We start from the raw sequence: 16,500 nt of genomic DNA, 5'->3' as shown, positions 1-16,500 counted from the left end.
GGGGGGTGGTCGAATGACCTTGTCATAGGGGTCACCTGAGACCATTGGCAAACACAGATATTTACATTATGATTCATCACAGTAGCAAAATTACAGTTATGAAGGAGCAACGAAAATAATGTTATGGGTGGGGGGTCACTATAACATGAGGAACTGTATTAAATAGGCACAGCACTGGGAACATTGACAACCACTGGGTTAAGAGCTCTTCCAGTAGACCCAGGTTCAGCATACATACCGAGCTCCAGCCACATGTACCCTAAGTTCCTGAACATCTGATTTGCTTTTCTGGCCTCCAGGCACACTTTATGAATGTGGTGCACAGACATGCATGCAGGATGCAGGTAAACACTAAACACTAAAAGAAAAGAATTGGAAGGAAGTGCAGTGTTAGCATTCTGTCTAAGCTCTGCCCCACAGTTACCTGGTAACAATCAGGTATGTCAGACTCACTATATAAAAGGGGCTGCTTGTCCCCCCCCCCTTGATCTCTTGCCTTCTTGCTTTCACTCTGTCCTCTCACCCCTTCCCTTTCTCCCCATTTCCTTCCCCCTCCCCCTCTCTCTATGTGCTCATGGCCGGCCTCTACTCCCCGACCCTTCCATTTCTCTGCCTTTACTACCCTCTCAACTCACCTCCCCATGCACTGAATATTCAGTACTATACCATCGTGTGGCTGGTCCCTCAGGGGGAAGGAATGCCTCAGCATGGGCCTGTGGAGGCACCCCCTTCCCCCATACAAATCCACAAAAATATATTTCTTCTCTCTTTATCTTTTTATTAACACAACTTGTAGTTACATTGTTCAGTGCACTAAACTCACACAGCGAGCAGTGGGGACAGTTGATTTCCCAGAAACAAACAAAACAAAACCAAGATCCAGGGTGTTAGGTGCAGTGCCCAGGACTCCTCTGCACCAAAGCTCCGTGTTAGTAACTTGCTCTTTGCAAAGTTCAGATTTTTGCAAGGCACTTACTCTAGTGAGGTATGTCCAATACAAACACATCACTTTTTAGGTGAGGAACTGGAGGGTTCTTATGGATGGTGGCTTGCTGAGTGCCACGGGAGCTGTCTTCTGTAGCACTGAGGATAGAACTCCAGTCTTGATGTCTTAGGTCAGTATTCTTTGGCAGATTTTGTCATTCTCAAGCTACCATACAGTCTCCTTTTTAATGCAAAATAGAAAACTGGAAGATAAAAATTATCATTTTGCACTTGCAAAATTGCTCCAGTGGAGTTGAGTCCTGGCTCGACACCAGCTAGCTTTCATAGTTTTCAGGCGGCAGTGTGAGATGTGGCCATTTCCTCAGAGTGAAAGAGAAGCAGGGATGCTCAAAGGAGGAACTGCTCAGTTGTTTGGGTCTCCTGTTTATAGAGAAGCAGCCAGCAAATGCAGCGCCTTGCATTGATGGTTGGTTAACAGTTCTCTTTGGACAGAGGAAAAGCCCTGCCTACAATTCACAAGTTGGAAATTCTTCCGCTAAAATAAATTGTCTCTGCATCTTTTAGGGGTTAAAAAAACGAAGATGGTTCTCAAAGCAGTTAACGTTTATAGGGTGCATAGCTGGAGATAATTATATGATAATCAAAGGATCTGTGTTGCCTGCAAATCATGTGTTCTCACACACAAGGGGCTTGGGGAAAGCTAGGGGCCATTCTGAATCTCAAAAAGACCACAGCGCAGAGGGACACTCAAGAATTCCCTGGCCTCCTTTCAATGGTAAAGCAAGAATACCGAGAACTTCAGCTGGTCCTGCAGTTCCCCGCCTCCCACGCAGGAGCCCCTTCTAATTAGGGCAATACTCCCACTGCTTAGCTAAATGCCTTCTCCGGAGCAGCTTCAGATCTGACAGGGACGAGTAATTGCTCCTTCCCCTGCTGGGGCTGTAGGTAATCTGGCTCCAGCTAACAAAAACTGGCCAGAAACAGCAATGGGACCTTGAAGGGCTTTGGATACTGGGTAAGGCCTATTCAGTGATGCCCAAGCGTAGAATGAGTTTGAGGTATGAGCTCAGAGCATGCCACCATTGTACTGGGCAATGTGTGTCATGATAGTGTTAAGAGACAGCCACATCGATTCAGTGCTCAAGCTTATGCAATGGTTTCTAGTTTCTTCCAGGATTCACTATGTCTCCATTAGCAGCTCAGGAAGAAAAAGTAAGCCTGGGTTGGGGGTGGGGTGCATTGGGGCTGAGACACACATGTTCCCACACTCGGCCTCCGTAACTGGTAATTGGTTATTTTTGCTGGATAAAAACTGGGTCTCTTGTTATCTTATCTGCAAAAGGGATGGTGGGGAAGAAAGATAAAGGATTTTGAAAGTACTTTTCCAACCCTAACATGGGTTTATTTTATAGCTAAAATCTATTCCCCATTATTTGGATTATTTAAGTTGCCCCACACACCAAAATCCAGTGGATTTTAGAAGGATGAGGTGTCTGTGGTCTGATATCCTGCAGTAAGGAGTACGGTGTCCTGACTATTACCAGGGGTGGCGATTCAGGAAAGGCTAAACTAGTGCAAGAAGCACACGTCTGAGTGCTACAACTTAAACAATGAAATTCCTTCTTTATATGAAAGAAGGAAATCCAGAGCTGGCCCTGTGACATGATAAAGAAGCTGTATGAAAAAGTTTCATTGTGTTGGACAATAAAACTCAAGCATGTCTCGTCATTTAATATGGCTGCTGGGGTGCCAACCATTACATCTGTATTCCAAAAATGAGAAGACACAGAGCACCTCTTTTGACTAGGGAAAGTTGTTCTCTCTCTGGGCATATACTCCTGCTGCTGAGACAAAAGGGAAGATGGTGCCAGGCAGCTTAGCAGCTCTGTCACAGTCAGTGTCTTGGCTAGATTCCTTTGTTGAAGGTCACTTCCCCAAACCAGTGCATCCTTCTTTAAGATGATGAAGATAGATGCCTATTTCCCACACACTGAGCCAAGGAGGGGAACTGTATGTTTCTGAGGACCCAACAGACCACCTTCCCATGTAGAGGTCACCAAAAATCTTACTGCAGATGCCGCCATGGAAATGTGGTATTTTTAAAAATTCTTGTAAGTATTTTTCAATTTTGTTTAGTCACTCTCTTCCCTAAAACATCCCCACACTGTTTTTAATGGCTTTCTTGCTATAAATAAGTTGCAGTGCTTAGCAACCAGGAACAGAGGGGAGACATATAAAGCTCTTTGTTTTTAAAAATAACACCCTTACCCAGGGCTTGCATTAGGTAAAGGGACTTCACTTCCTGACACTGTTTTTCTGTTAAGAAATGCTGTATTTCTCTTTAGTTTTGGTTTGTTTTTAAATCCTCTTAGTTTGTCTGCATAATCTAAACAACCTAAACCATGCATGAATTTTTAAGAAATTAAGATTAGTTATAGAAGAAATACTGTGTTGGCTAGGGGTTGTATGGCTTGCAATGGAACACCATAACCAAGAAGCAAGTTGGGGAGGAAAGGTTTATTTAGCTTACCCTGCCACATTGCTGTTTATCACCAAAGGAAGTCAGGACAGGAACTCAAGCAGGGCAGGAACCTGGAGGCAGGAGCTGATGCAAAAGCCATGGAGGGATGCTGCTTATTGGCTTGCTCCCTTTGGCTTGCTTAACTTTCTTTTCTATAGACCTTAGGACCATCAGCCCAGGGATAGTACTACACACAATGATCTGGGCCTTCCCCCATTGATCACTGATTGAGAAAATGCCTTAGAGCCAAACTTTATGGAAGCATTTTCTCAATTGATACTCCTTTTTCTCTGATACTCACTCTATCTTGTGCCCACTTGAAACAAAACCAGCCAGGACACTGTTTTTAAGCAGTTTAAAGCTAAAGTCAGAGATAGGGCTTCAGCTCAATCATTCAGAGTCAGGCTCATATTTACTTCCTACCCATGCATACTTCCTACCCACAATGGTTAATTTTTTACTATAAACTTGATTAGGCCCCATTATCCAGATATTTGATCACTTGAAAATCTTGTTGTGGGTGGAGGTGAACATGGATGAGTTCACATCTCCAGCATCCATATAAAAGCCAGATATAGCAGCATTGGAGATCAGAGACTGATCCTGAGAACCCTCTGGCCAGCTAACTGAGCTGAACAGTGAGCTTCCAGACAGGGGTGGGGGTGGGGCGTAGGGGAACCCTGCCTCAAGAGAATAAGGTGACAAAGCAAAGTGATAAAGGAAGATGCCAAATATCCTATGTGGCATCACCTTCATGCACAGAAACACACATACACACACCCACCCTCCCCCCCCCCACACACACAGGCACATGTATATGTGCTAGTTGTACTGAGGAGTGTGACTTCTCAGATATTAGGCAAGTGTTCTTCTGCTAAGTTGAATCCTAGTCTTTGGTTGTTATCTATCTATCTATCTATCTATCTATCTATCTATCTATCTATCCATCCATCCACCCATCCATCCATCCATCTATTTAAATTTGATCTATTTAAATGTTTATATGCCTGTGTAGAGATATGCCACATGATTACAGGGATCCCAGGAGGCCCAAAGAGGGTATTGGATCCTCTGTGGTTGGAGTTATAGGAGGTTGTGAGCTACTTTAAGTGGATACCAGGAATTAGACTGAGATGCTCTGCAAAGCAGTCCATGTGCCTAGCCTCCAAGGCAGTAGTTCTCAATGTGTAGGTTGAGACCCCTTTGGGGGGGAGTTTCAGATGACCCTTTCACAGGAGTAGCCTAAGACCAGAGGAAAACACAGAAGTAAAATTATAGTTATGAAGCAACAATAAAAATAATTTATGGTTGAGGGGTCTCTACAACATGAGGAACTATATTAAAGGGTTCTACCACTAGGGGAGGTTGAGAACCACTGCTCAAAGCCATCTTTTCTAGGCCTAGTGTGGTCTTTTTGAAAGAAGAGAGTGACATTTAAATCATTAATAAAGCAGAGTTAGGCTGGTGGCCCATCTGTCACACCAGTGGGCCTCATCCAGTTAGTTGCAAGCCTTTTGAGAAAAATAAACTTTAGCTGGGCAGTGGTGGCACAGCACTTGGGAGGCAGAGGCAGGCAGATTTCTGAGTTCGAGGCCAGCCTGGTCTACAGAGTGAGTTCCAGGACAGCCAGTATTACACAGAGAAATGCAGAGAAATGCTGTCTTGGAGAAAAATATTAAAAAAAAAAAAAAAGCATAGATTCCCTTCAGCTTCCCATACTGTCAAACAGGAGGAGACTGAAGCACACACATTTAGGAACAAGCTGAAGGTCACAGGTCATAAGGAAGATGGAGAACCACACCAAGATTCCCTTGTAGTTGGCCCAGCACACCCTATAATCATTATTGGGTTTTGATCAATTTAAGTAATTTAAACTTTGAGAATATTCCACAAAAGCTTTTTTTAGTTCAAGCTGATTACTTCAGAACTTCTGTGTGCCAAGTACTATTCTTTTAAAAGTTGAGCTTTTAAAATGTAAAACAGGTTTTAAGAGTAACATTTCAAACTTAAGAACTTAAATATTTTCATAGTCTGAGGTAAATAGTGATACTTCTTATTTTTTAACAAGTCTGTGCTAGTTATTTGGTTTGTTGCTATGACAAGATACCCTGAAAAGAACAGCTTAAGGGAAAGTGTTTATTACGGTTAACAGGTCCAGGGAATACAGTCCACCACAGCAGAGAAAACATGGCAGCAAGAGCGGGAGAAACCTGGTCATGTTGGATCCATAGCCAGGAAGCAGAATGTAGGGACAAGCTATAAAAGCTCAAGGCCCACCCAAAGAGACCCACTTCCTCCAATGTGGATGTTCCACATCCTAGAAGTCCCAGCACCTTACCAATCATCACCAGTCTTTAGGAATGCTGTGTTCAAACCTATGAGTCTTTAGGGAGCATTTCAGATTCAAGCCTTCTTTAAACTACATCTACAAATGTAATGTATGCACAGGTACAGAGTTACAGACCACCTCTTCCTAGCATTCTGTTGCTGCCATCTTCCTTCAGTGCCAATCTCCCCTCCGGTCCATGAGTATACTCTTTCTCATACCATGCATGTGTTTTCTCCCCTACATTCCGCAGACTTAACAGCCATATCAAATGCTGCCTCCTATAAGACATCTCTCTCTCTGAGACAGGGTCTCACATTGGCCTCAAATTCACTATATGGCTGCAGATGACCTTGAATTTCTGATATTTCTGCCTTTACCTCCTGTAGTAGTTTGAATAAAAATGTCCCCCATAGGGAATGGCACTGTTAGGGAGTGTGGCTTTGTTGGAGGAAGTACATCACTGTGGGGCTGGCTTTGAGATCTCAGATGCTGAAGTTAGGCCTAGTTTGGCATTTTCTTCCTGCTGCTGGCTGATCTGAATGTAGAACTCTCAGATCCTTCTCCAGCAACATGTCTGCCTGCATACTGCCATGCCCACCACCTACAATAAAGGACTAAACCTCTAAAGCTGTAGGCCACCTCCAATTAAATGTTTTCCTTTATAAGAGTTGCTATGGTCATGGTGTCTCTTCACAGCAATAGAAACCCTAACTAAGCCACCTTCCAAGAGCTGGGTTTATAGATGTGCACCACCAGTATGGATTTATGCAGTGCTAGGGATCTGTGCTTGTTAAGTAAGCATCCTATGAACTCAGTTGCTTCTTTAGCCACAAGAAGCCTCTCTTGATTTCCTAACACTACTTAGATTCCTCCTCTCCCCTCCCTCCAGTCTCCCTCTATAGCACAAACTGGCCTTGAGTTTGCAGCAATTCTCCTGCCTCCGCTTCTCAAGTACTGAGCTTACAGGTGTGAGATGCCTCCCTCTTATAAATTCCTCAAAGCATACAATTCCAGACAAATCCAGCTCCAAATGATCTACCTCAATCCCAGAAAGCACAAAAGGCATCAAATGAAGGCCGTAGCTGTAGGAAGGAAGAGATGGCTACAGACAATCTTATCTGGTGCATTAGAGACCAAACAGTCTTCCAGGATTCTGCCCCCCACCCCTCTACCCCCAGCCAGATGGCATGACTCATCACCCTTCATGCAATTGGCCTTGGAGTTCTGATGACACATGGTGACTACATTCTGTCCTGTCGTCAATGAGTGAATCTACAGGTCTGTTGATTCTTCCATTCTTAAGGCCATGGGGCAGCCACTACCTTTCCCAAGCTTGGATGTTGTCTAGTTTTAATAAAATTTTGATTAAAGTACAGCATAAATATAGAAAAAAACACACATAAATTGAGTATACAAATTGATGAGTTTTTAAAAAATGAAAGCTTGCATGAATCCAGTCCCTGGATGGTGAAACGGTGCTTTCCTGAAGCCCTAGAGGTCACCCCCAAGGTGGCTCAGTTCCTCCCTTGCCCCAAAGCCAGTCATTGTATATTCTTCTAACACCAGTTTGTATTTCTGCCAGTTTGGAATTTTTCACAAATTGAATCAACCATGATGCTCTTTTATTGTGTGCCTGGCTTCCTCTGATCCCTGTTTGAATTTATGTGCTTTAGTCTATGGCTACCGACAGTTGCAGTCAGTTCAGTCTTGGACACTACTAACTAAATTTTATGACGATACCATAATTTGTTAGCACATTCTTCTTATGGCTTACGTATGGTTTGAGTTTTTCCTACGCGGCTTTATTATTGGAAACCTGGTCATTGTGGGGAAACACTGCAGAGTGGAGACTAAGGTCAGGTGCAGCAGTACACATCTATAATCCTGGAACTAAGGAAAGAGAATAGGAAGTTTAAGGCCAACCTGTACTATATGGCAAACCATTTGTCAGCAACTATTCAAACTCCCAACCACCACTAACAACTAAAAGAAAACTAGTTAATTTGAGACATCCCTACAGAAGGGATTAGATTAGTTTATATATAATATATATAAAAGCCTGAGCCTGACTCTTGAATAGGCTTTCTTTGCCTTTGCCTTTCTCCTGAATAATCACTTACTCTTACCAGTATCATGTCCCATCAGATGATCCCCCTTGAGCCTTCAGAACCATGCAAATTACTCTTGTTTAGTTTATGAAGCTCCTAAGCGCATACACACACACACACACACACACACACACACACACTAAAACAATTCTACTATTGACTGACATTTGGGATTTTTCTTCTTTGACTATTATATAGGGTATGAATAGATATATCTTAGACATGTTTAGTTATATATATGTATGCATTTTGTTGCATTTATACCTAGAAACCTAACTTACAGGGACACAGAATACATGTAGGCTTACTTTTTTGGTAGATTTTGCTAAATTACACACTCTCTCTCTTTCTCTCTCTCTCTCTCTCTCTCTCTCTCTCTCTTTCTCTCATGATTGTACTAATTGACATTTGGATGTAGGTTCATAAGTCCGTTTCCTTCACTGTGTTTGGACACTATTAGATAATGTAGAATAATTTTCCAACTATCCTTAATTTATGATCTCTGAACTCTCAGCTAACTGAGAAGCAATGGAAATGGCACTTAATAAAACCTCAGGAAATGTAGCCATTTCTTTGTGATTCCAAAGTCATCCCAGTCTTCTAGAACTGTCCTTTCACCCCAACCCTACCATGCTTACTCAGGTTTTAAACTCAGAATAAGGACAAGCAGAGTTGGGTTTCCCTGTGATTAGTCCTCAAAAAATGTGTGCCATTTATATTTTTAAAATGTTACTATTTCATGGTCCCGAATAAAATTACAATGTGTCAAATGGAACTCTTAGAGGCCTGAGTTACCAGTCCACCTCTGGGTGGAGGAAGGAACCAAGGGTGTTTATGAGGTGCTGGCTTCTTCACAGAGAGTCTGCTAGGCCTCTGTTCTTACAGTGGAGCACTGAGCAGAGTATCCGGGATTGTCTCCAGGCCGGTGGCTACTAAGGTACCCAATCCTTTTCAAGAACTAAGAAGGAAAAGATAAATCTCATTTGTTTTCCTTGGGGAACACACACACACACACACACACACACACACACACACACACACGCACGCACGCACGCATGCACCCCTACCTCACACACCAAGGACTAACTGGATTAAAGGCTCAGGATCAAGGGCTCAGCTTATTGGAATAGAGTCCAGTATGGGTATGTTCAATGCATTTTCTTGTGACAAAGGCTAGGCTCATGGATTTCATGATTCAGATTAATTTCTAAGAGGACACGTGAAGACAAACCAAGTAAAAGTGGCTATCACATTCACCCAGAGCAATGATGCACACTTGTAATCTCAATACAAAAGAAGGGACAAAAAAGTACAATCATCAGGAGTTCAAAGCCAGCCTTGAGCTATATGAGACCCTTCCTCAAAAAAACAAACAAACAAACAAAAAAAGAGAAAATCAGTTAACTTTGGAGTGTGTGAGAGTTCTAGGGACTGAGCCTACGATTTCATAGATGCCAGGCAAATTCACTATCACCGAACTGTATCCCCAGCCCCAAAGCAGCCAATGCCTACTATCCATTTCTTACATATACTAAACATTAACACATTTATGCTCGATACTTTGTATAAATGTTCTATACATTCCTACCTTAGTAAGGAAGCTGAGGTGACTATAGATGGAGATTATTCTTGCTAGAGAGGAGCTAGCTGAAGTGGACATTTCTGGTTTTGTAACAACTAAGTTGTACTATGTGATGTTTTTCTGGAAGCTGTCTTGTGAGAGGGCATGTGATGTTTTGATGAAAACAGACACTTGAGAGGGTGAGTGATGTTTAAAAAGAATATAAATAGCCAGGTGGTGGCATGCACCTTTAATCCCAGCACTTGGGAGGCAGAGGCAGGTGGATTTCTGAGTTCCAGGCCAGCCTGGTCTACAGAGTGAGTTCCAGGACAGCCAGGGCTACACAGAGAAACCCTGTCTCAAAAAACCAAAAAAAAAAAAAAAAAAAAAAAAAAAAAAAAAAAAAAAAAAAAAAAAAAAAAAAAAAAACCCTATAATCAATGAGAGGATACTCTTGCATTGCTACACTCTGCAACACTTTCCTGATCTTCACCTCATAGAGAGAAATGTACCAAAGAACTTCTTGTGGTATTCTGGCTGATTCTGGCCACTTCTGCTGACTCATGCCAATTTGGTGGAACCTTGCTGTTTCTATTGGCTCAAACCATTGCTACTGATAGGTGTTTGGTATTTACTATTGAAATGGACTGCTGGTATCCTGACAATCAAGAGTGTAATTGCCCCAGTGAACTACAATGGTTGAATCGTTTTTTTTGTTTTTGTTTTCCTCCGAGACAGGGTTTGTCTGTGTACCCTTGGCTGTCCTGAAACTCACTCTGTAGACCAGGCTGGCCTCAAACTCAGAAATCTGCCTGCCTCTGCCTCACAAGTGCTGGGATTAAAGGTGTGTGCCACCACTGCCCAGCAGTTGAATTGTTTAAGAACCCTAAATAAAGCAGGTTTTGAAAAAAATCTAAGTATACCGCTAGCTGTTGAGTTGGTCAAACCAGTGGTTTAAGAAAAGGTTGAATAGGGGTTGGTGGAATAGGTAGATGTCCTTGAGGAAAATAGTCTATTCTGGAAGAAAATTACAGAAAAAGTCAAAGACGGCCCCAAGGAGAGAAGATGGAGGTATCTATCACTGAACAGGCTAGCCCATATGTACTCTCATCATTCTTTCCTGGAGTGAAAAACAAAATATTCCAAGGCAGCCAAAGCCTCTAAGAGCATCCTTTAGCATGAAGAGACACACATCCCATAAGCACACCACAAAGGGATTCTCTGTCTCCTCCTAGAAATGCACATCTCTCTGTGGGTCTAACCTGTAATACATGAAGGCTGTAGAAATGCACATCCCTTTCCAGTCTGTCTGTGCTGGTACCCTAAGCAGACCTTGGGTGCAAAGTCTGCAGCCAGTCCCATAGCACCCAGAGGAAGCTCCACTCCCAGGCACTCTTAACATGCCCAGGATCTTAGGATCAGAGCCAGTCCCACAAAACCCAGAGGAACCTCCACTCCCAGGTACTCTAATATGCCCAGGATCCTAGGATCAGAGGTGAGGAGGACACAACATCTGTCCCAACACCAGGTGTAACTGGGACTAGTGGGAGCCAGGCACACAGGAACTCCGCCAGCCCAGTGGCAGGGTTGCTTCCAGTCTGTTTGGGCTGATACCCTAAGCAGACCTTGGATGCAAAGTCTGCAGCCAGTCCCATAACACCCAGAGGAAGCTGTACCCCCAGGCACTCTAATAAGCCCAGGATCAGAGGCCTGTACCCTGAGCAGACCTTGGGTGCAAACTCTGTAGCCAGTCCCATAATTCCCAGAGAATGCTTATGGGCTTATTTCCAGGTGCTCTAATAAGCCCAGGATCACAGGATCCAAGAATCACAGGATCACAGAGACAGCTTGACTCTGAGGAGTTCTGACACAACCAGGATCACAGGAAGGACAGCCCCCAGTCAGATTTAGCCAGGGCAGGTAGCACTAAAGATAACCAGATAGTGGGAGGCAAGCATAAGAAAATAAGCAACAGAAACCAAGGTCACTTGACATCATCAGAACCCAATTCTCCCACCAAAGCAAGTCCTGGACACACCATCACACTGGAAAAGCAAGATTCAGATCCAAAATCACTTCTCATGATGATGATAGAGGATATTAAGAAGGACATAAATAACTCCCTTAGAGAAATACAGGAGAACACGGATAAACAGCTAGAAGCCCTTCAAGAGGAAACATAAAAATCCCTTAAAAAACTACATGAAAACACAATCAAACAGGTGAAGAAAGTGAGCAAAACCATCCAGGATCTAAAAATGGAAATAGAAACAATAAAGAAATCACAAAGGGAGACAACCCTGGAGTTAGAAAACCTAGGAGAGAAATCAGGAGTTGTAGATGCAAGCATCACCAACAGAATACAAGAGATAGAAGAGAGACAGCAGTCAAAGAAAATGCAAAAAGCTAAAAGCTCCTAACCCAAAACATCCAGGAAATCCAGGACACAATGAGAAGACCAAACCTAAGGATAATAGGTATAAAAGAGAGTGAAGACTCCCAACTTAAAGAGCGAGTAAATATCTTCAACAAAATTATGGAAGAAAACTTCCCTAACCTAAAGAAAGAGATGCCCATGAACATGCAAGAAGCCTACAGAACTCCAAATAGACTGGACCAGAAAAGAAATTCCTCCCGTCACATACTAATCAAAACACCAAATGCACTAAACAAAGAAAGAATTTTAAAAGCAGTAAGGGAAAAATGTCAAGTAACCTATAAAGGCAGGCCTATTAGAATTACGGTAGACTTCTCACCAGAGACTATGAAAGCTAGAAGATCCTGGGCAGATGTCATACAGACCCTACAAAAACACAAATGCCAGCACAGCCTACTATACCCAACAAGACTCTCAATTACCATAGATGGAGAAAACAAGACATTCCATGACAAAACCAAATTTACACAATATCTTTCTACAAATCTAACTCTATAAAAGATAATAGATGGAAAACATCTACATAAGGGACAAAACTATATCCTAGAAGAAGCAAGAAAGTAATCTTTCAACAAATCCACACAAACCTAATTCCACTTTTTACAACAAAAACAACAGGAAGTAACAATTGCTTTTTCTTAATATCTCTTGATATGAAAATTAATATTACCAACTTATCCTAATCGATTCAAATTCAAAACTATGAGGAACTGGAAATTTTTTGGCTATTATCTGGTGGTCTCTCTAATTTGATAATTGGAGAAATAAGTCCAATATTGTACAATCCATATACACATTCTGCTTGTTTGTACCTGACAGTGTCTTGTGGGGTACCACATAATGGTCTTGAAACCATGCTTCTCCTATCTGAGCCTCTCTATTAGCAGGATTGTTTATTTGATGTTTTTACACTATGCTATGGTTTTCAGAACAGCTTACATATTTCAAAATTATTTACACAGCCAAAAGAAACATAAACAATAAATTTAGGAGGTGGCTTATAAGAGAACAACAAAGAATGAGACTGAATGCTTTGCTTCATGTTTGTAACTATTGTCTCAACTTTGAAGAAGATGATTTTATAAGTTACTCTTTCTCTGAAATGAATGCTTTTCAAAATCATCACAGCCAATGAACTAGATTCTTACCCTTACCTAATGTCTGTGCTACCCTGGAAGCAGAACCATTGTATATTGAAACAGTTGGTTAATGTCTTTATGGATAGATCATCTTAATACCTACACCATTTCTTAAATGAATGTAACCTGTTCTCTGTGGGCTGAGAATAAAGTCACTCACTCAAGTCAAATAGCTTTGACCACAGCAGGAAATCTTGCCTCACCCACTCGTCTACCCCAGTAAGGTCTGCAATATCAGGGTTAAAAGCCTGATCATGGACAAGAGGCTTTATGACTTCAAAGGGAGTTTGTGCCTCCTGGGTACTCAGTCAGTCGTTGACATCTCCTAACTCAGATGTGTTCCAGATTGGTCCCTGCTAAAGTCTGTGGAGAGATCTGCATGCTTTCTTTATTCAGGCATAAAGGTGCCCTGAGAAATATTTCATTATAGCTAAAACTGAGATTTAACATTGTTTCCTGGCCTCCACAGTGTTTCAATGATCCTAATTGATTTCCTAGCTGTTATTAGCTTGGAATCTTTACAAGGGAAGCTGCCTTAGCAGACAGGGAGTCCCCAGAGTTAGCAATAAAGGTCAGGCATTATTGCCTACTGATTCCCACAAGGAATCTACCTTATCAGACGGTATCTCCAGAGTTAGAGATAGTAGTCAAACACTATTGCTATTGGTAAACATAGTTAGAACTCTAAGAGCAGTACCAAACAAGGCAGAATTGCTTTACAAACTAGAGAGTAGTTTAAAAGCTTCCTGAACTAATGTTTGTGTGACAAGCCAAACCATTCCCAGGAGCTTCTAGAATGGGACTTCCTGGTGTTTACCTGCTTTAGACCAAGAGAGTTTACTTAGGGCTACCAAGATAGCCCAGTGGGGAAGAGCACTATTGTTCTTTTGAAGGAATCATTTACATTTGGCTGTTTGATTTTTCTGACTTTGATGTGACTGCTACCTGCCTATGTGATCCCTGACATTCACCCTGTTTCTGTATACTATATAAGCCTGATTCTTTTTTGTGCAAATATACTCAGATCCCACACTTCTTTGTGTCATTTCTGTTTGTCACACACCGAACTCCTTGCCCTTCTGGTCAAAACTCTCATCACCCTGTGGAACAAGGGGTCCCCGAAGAAACCCAGTCCGTGGCAAAATCTGTATCCAAAAATCATGCCTACAATTCATTCCTTGGCGCAGCAGAACTGTCAGCTCTTAGCTTCTCTAATATGGAGGTAAAATCCTTTGGTGATGTGAGGGGCATTGAAGTACAGCCTTAGTACAATGAACTCCAATGTCTAAAAATTGTTCTTATTTTGGGCTTGTACCACAGTAAGAGCCAAGATTTTAAACACTACTAAAAACGAAACAAACAAACAAACAAACAAAAAGACTGTATCTATTTATGTTCATTAAAAAAACTACTAGTGATGTATTATTTTAAAATATACAGCTAATATGCTTGGAGTTATTTAAAATTTATATTGAGAAAACGTATGTATTTTCAGCATTGCTGCAGACAAGCATCTACATAAGACTGTTTAATTGATTGTTTTATATCAAACAAGTTTTATACTACTCATTTTTATTGTTATAATATTTTATAAATTTTAAAGAATATGACAAAACAAAAACAAAAACAAAAACAACCAAAAGGTATTGCAGGTATTGAAGGGGGGTGTCTCTGGGAGGAGTTGGAGTACAAAAGGGAAAGAAAAATGTGATATAATTCTATTTACTTAAAATACGTTTTTAAAGGTTAACAAATTTAGATAAACTGATATTATGTATCTTTTTTCATCATAATGCAATAAAACTCAAATCAATTAAAAAAAAAAAGAAATGCACATCTCTCTGTGGGTCTAACCTGTAATACATGAAGTCTATAGAAGTACACATCCCTCTATGGGTGTAACCTGTAATACGTGAAGTCTGTGTAAAGCTGAGATTGTCCTCTTGAGGCATCACTGGCCTGAAGCAAGCCATGGCCTAATAGATCCTTGCTCTCATACCTCCTAGAAAGAAAGGATAAGTTCAAGCCGGTCTCAAGTGACACATGGTGCTGGCTGATGGGTCTCCACTCCAGAACATCCTACCACATTTACTGAGAGTTCTGTCAGCATCTTCCAAGAGTCATACTAGGTATATATCTAAGTTAGGCTTACTATTGCTAATATTAAACATCAAGTTGGGCAGTTTATTTGGCTTAACTTCCATATCACAGTCTCATTGAAGGGAATGAGGGCAGGAACTTAAGTGTGGCAGGAACCTGGAGGCAGGAGCTGGGGCAGGTTTACTGGCTTGCTCCTCAAGACTTGATCAGCCTGCTTCTTTATAGACCCTAGGACTACCAGCCCAGGGATGGTACCACCCATAATGGACTGGACCCTCCCCCATCAATCACTAATTAAACAAGTACCCTATAGGCTCACCTGTAGCCCAATCTTAGGGAGACATTTTCTCAGTTAAGGTTCCAGCCTCTCCAAGGACTCTAGCCTGTGTCAGGATGACATAAAACTATCCCGCACACTGGGAGGTCACTTCCTTGGAGAATCCTCTCTAGATGCTGCTAGCATCCAATTCCCCCAAATGACTCTTATAGGAACTATGTGATAAAAGATGTTAGTAGGCAGCCCTGCTTCAGCAAGCCAAATATTTCAAGTGTAAAGGGGGTTTTACTGTTCCCCCAGAGAGAATAACCTGAGTTCGCAGATGGGATTTCTGCAAGGAGGTGGGTATCTACAGAGCCAGGAGCCAGCTTTACTGTGTCGGGAATGGGACGATGGAGTAGTCCCAGGAAGCTGGCACAGGTAACACTTGGGACAAAAGTGTTTGCACCTTCCTTTGTGCATAAAGTACATTTTCTCAAAATAGCAGAAGTGATAAGGACAAATAGGACCAAACTGCAAATGAAAGATGGCTCTGGATCTCCTACATCAGGAATCCCAGCACATGGGAGGCAGAGACAGGCTGCCCTCTGTGAGCCAAAGGCCATCCTGCTCTACACAGCAAGTTCTAGGCCAGCCAGGACCACATAGCAAAACCCTGTCTCAAAAAACAAAATGAAACAAACTAGGCCTGGTAGTTAAATAAGGTTTAAATGTGCTGATTAATTAAAAATAAGTAATTTAGGATATAAATGTTTAGTTTTTAAAAATTAGATGTGAGAGAGGATATAGAAAAAAATTTAAACCAGCAAAAATGAAAACAATTTATGAGTAGGGCTAGATATTTTGAGTTAAAATTAGCAGATGATATAAGCAAAATAAGATAAGTATTTAAATTTTAAAAAAACAAAAATAAAAAAAAAACTGAGGGCTAGTAAAATGAGAGATGAAAGCTTTGGAAGGGAAAGCTGTTAAATCAAAATGGAGCCGAAACCAAAATGATACAAAGGCAGAAAAAGATAAGGTAAATGCAGTTTAAAAAGTGGAAGAAAGAAAAAAACAAAACAACCCCCACCCCCTAAAAAA

Source organism: Mastomys coucha, unplaced genomic scaffold, assembly GCF_008632895.1.
Source record: "Mastomys coucha isolate ucsf_1 unplaced genomic scaffold, UCSF_Mcou_1 pScaffold4, whole genome shotgun sequence".
Lineage (NCBI taxonomy): Eukaryota > Metazoa > Chordata > Mammalia > Rodentia > Muridae > Mastomys > Mastomys coucha.
This window is presented reverse-complemented; position numbering follows the sequence as displayed.